Here is a 3,921-nt window from a genome sequence, read left to right as displayed (position 1 = left end):
GACCTTGGACCTCAGAAAATAAAGTGGACCCACACCAGCAGATGACATGGGACACCAAACCGCCACTGACTGTGGAAACTTTACAGGGTAGCTCGAACAATGTGGATTCCGTGCCTCTCCTCTCTTCCTCCAGATTCTGGGACCTTGATTTCTATAGGAAATGGTCCTTGGTCTTCCAGGACCAAGATGGCATCGCGATCACACTGCGAGGCTCAGCGTCTTACCGGTTTTAGTGATGTTATACTTCTGTACTTAGCTATCTCCAGTTTTCTTGCGCAAATAACTCTTGCGAACTACAGTTACGACAGACAGACACTTTTGGAAATTAACATTCACTGCACAAACACCGGATTCAGCATCGGTTGGACTTTAACCAGCTTCAAAACAACACCCCTCCCCCATCTTGGACTTTCCGATCATCTTTCTTTGTTCCTGCTTCCCAAATACACTCCAGTCATGCAGAGGATTAAGCCTTCAACCAGAACTGTAAAGTTCTGGATGGATGGGGCTGACTCCTTCCTTCAGCAACAGTTCCAGCACACCGACTGGAGTGAGTATGCTGCCCGAGCCTGCACAGGCTCACACATCCACTTGGACACCTACACTAACTCTGTCCTGAAATGCATCAACAAGCGCTCAGGGTACAAGCGTCCTCTGTACCGCCCACTGGAGTCCCTGGCAATATGAAGAGACTAATAGCTATAGCCAAGCACTGCTACAAACGACGGATTGAGGAGCACTTTACCTCCTCTGACCCTCGGCGTATGTGGCAGGGAATACACACCCTGACTGACTATAAACCAACTAGCTTTGTTCCATCTACCAACAGTGCTTCACTCCCTGATGAGCTGAACAACTTCTACGCTCGTTTCGACCAGATGATATTGATATCTTCAATAAACGATCCTCCACCGACGACAACCCACTTGTACTTTCCAATTCGGACGTCAGTCACATGCTGAGCAGAGTGAATGCACAGAAGGCAGCTTGCCCTGATGGTGTACCTGGCCGTGTGCTAAGAGCTTGTGCTGTGGAACTTGCGGGTGTCTTCGCTCACATCTTTAATGTTTCGCTTGCCCAGGCAGCTGTACCATCTATCTTTAAGTCAGCCATTATTGTGCCTGTGCCTAAGCATTCTACTGCTTCAGACTTTAATGACTTTCGACCTGTAGCACTCACCCCAATAATTTCCAAGTGCTTTAAAAGACTAGTTCTTTCTCACTTGAAATCCTGCCTGCCTGCTACGCTGGACCCACACCAGTTTGCTTATCGTTGCAACAGATCCACCGAGGACGCTATCTCAACAGCACTACACACTGCACTAACCCACCTCGCTTGGAAGCATAAAGTAATCTAAATCTCCCTGGTAGGCGGCTGCGTTGACCTTGGACCTCAGAAAATACAGTGGACCCACACCAGCAGATGACATGGGACCCCAAACCGCCACTGACTGTGGAAACTTTACAGGGTACCTCGAGCAATGTGGATTCCGTGCCTCTCCTCTCTTCCTCCAGATTCTGGGACCTTGATTTCTATAGGAAATGGTCCTTGGTCTCCCAGGACCAAGATGGCATCGCGATCACACTGCGAGGCTCAGCGTCTTACCAGTTTTAGTGATGTTATACTTCTGTACTTAGCTATCTCCAGTTTTCTTGCGCAAATAACTCTTGCGAACTACAGCTACAAGAGACAGACTCTTTTGGAAATTAACATTCACTGCACAAACACCGGATTCACGCAATCTTTGACTGTCTGTCTTATTCCTCTCTTCTCCTCAAAGAATTCTTTGAGCGTCAATCTTCCTTCCTGGTGATACTTAATCACTAATTTTAAGTTTGCCATAATAATTAACATTCCCTAATCAGAAGCCCTGGATGAACAGAGAGGTTCGCACTCTGCTCAAAGCCAGAGATGCTGCCTTCAGATCAGGACGCCGGGAAGCATACAGCTTGGTCAGAGCTAACCTGAGGAGAGGAATAGCTATAGCCAAGCACTGCTACAAACGCCGGTCCTGATTCACAAAAAAAACAAAAGCAGATGCACATAAATGGAAAAACCTAATGCGTACAAAAGAAGGGCAAAAAACAAGACTGGTGGTCTGAGATTTCTTACCATGGCATCCCTCAGCATAGAAGCGCTCAGGGTACGAGCGTCCTTTGTACCGCCCACTGGAGTTCCTGGCAATATGAAGAGACTAATAGCTATATCCAAGCACTGCTACAAACGCCGGATTGAGGAGCACTTTACCTCCTCTGACCCTCGGCGTATGTGGTAGGGAATACACACCCTGACTGACTATAAACCAACTAGCTTTGTTCCATGTACCAACAGTGCTTCACTCCCTGATGAGCTGAACAACTTTTACACTCGTTTCGACCAGATGATATTGATATCTTCAATAAACGATCCTCCACCGACGACAACCCACTTGTACTTTCCACTTCGGACGTCAGTCGCATGCTGAGCAGAGTGAATGCACGGAAGGCAGCTGGCCCTGATGGTGTACCTGGCCGTGTGCTAAGAGCTTGTGCTGTGGAACTTGCGGGTGTCTTCGCTCTCAACAGCACTACACACTGCACTAACCCACCCCGCTTGGAAGCATAAGGAAGCATAAAGTAATCTAAATCTCCCTGGTAGGCGGCTGCGTTGACCTTGGACCTCAGAAAATACAGTGGACCCACACCAGCAGATGACATGGGACCCCAAACCGCCACTTACTGTGGAAACTTTACAGGGTACCTCGAGCAATGTGGATTCCGTGCCTCTCCTCTCTTCCTCCAGATTCTGGGACCTTGATATCCATAGGAAATGGTCCTTGGTCTCCCAGGACCAAGATGGCGTCACGATCACACTGCGAGGCTCAGCGTCTTACCGGTTTTAGTGATGTTATACTTCTGTACTTAGCTATCTCCAGTTTTCTTGCGCAAATAACTCTTGCGAACTACAGTTACGACAGACAGACACTTTTGGAAATTAACATTCACTGCACAAACACCGGATTCAGCATTGGTTCGACTTTAACCAGCTTCAAAACAACACCCCACCCCCATCTTGGACTTTCCGATCATCTTTCTTTGTTCCTGCTTCCCAAATACACTCCAGTCATGCAGAGGATTAAGCCTTCAACCAGAACTGTAAAGTTCTGGATGGATGGGGCTGACTCCTTCCTTCAGCAACAGTTCCAGCACACCGACTGGAGTGAGTATGCTGCCCGAGCCTCCACAGGCTCACACATCCACTTGGACACCTACACTAACTCTGTCCTGAAACACATCAACAACTGTGTGGACTGACTTTGACTGTCTGTCTTATTCCTCTCTTCTCCTCAAAGAATTCTTTGAGCATCGATCTTTCTTCCTGGTGATACTTAATCATTAAATTTAAGTTTGCCATAACAATTAACATTCCCTATTCAAATGCCCTGGATAAACAGAGAGGTTCGCACATTGCTCAAAGCCAGAGATGCTGCCTTCAGATCAGGACGCCGGGAAGCATACAGCTTGGCCAGAGCTAACCTGAGGAGAGGAATAGCTATAGCCAAGCACTGCTACAAACGCCGGTCCTGATTTACAGAAAAAAGAAAAGCAGATGCACATAAATGGAGAAACCTAATGCATACAAAAGAAGGGCAAAAAACAAGACTGGTGGTCCGAGATTTCTTGGCATGGCATCCCTCAGCATAGAAGCGCTCAGGGTACAAGCGTCCTTTGTACCGCCCACTGGAGTTCCTGGCAATATGAAGAGACTAACAGCTATAGCCAAGCACTGCTACAAACTCTGGATTGAGGAGCACTTTACCTCCTCTGACCCTCGGCGTATGTGGCAGGGAATACACACCCTGACTGACACTGACACACCCATCTCAGTTACCTCCATCGTGTATATTTGTAATATTGTACTATAGTGAGAAAGGTTTATTCT

The sequence above is a fragment of the Hoplias malabaricus genome, unplaced genomic scaffold (genome assembly GCF_029633855.1).
Source record: "Hoplias malabaricus isolate fHopMal1 unplaced genomic scaffold, fHopMal1.hap1 scaffold_336, whole genome shotgun sequence".
In the NCBI taxonomy this organism is placed as follows: Eukaryota; Metazoa; Chordata; class Actinopteri; order Characiformes; family Erythrinidae; genus Hoplias; species Hoplias malabaricus.
Note: the sequence above shows the minus strand (reverse complement) of the source record.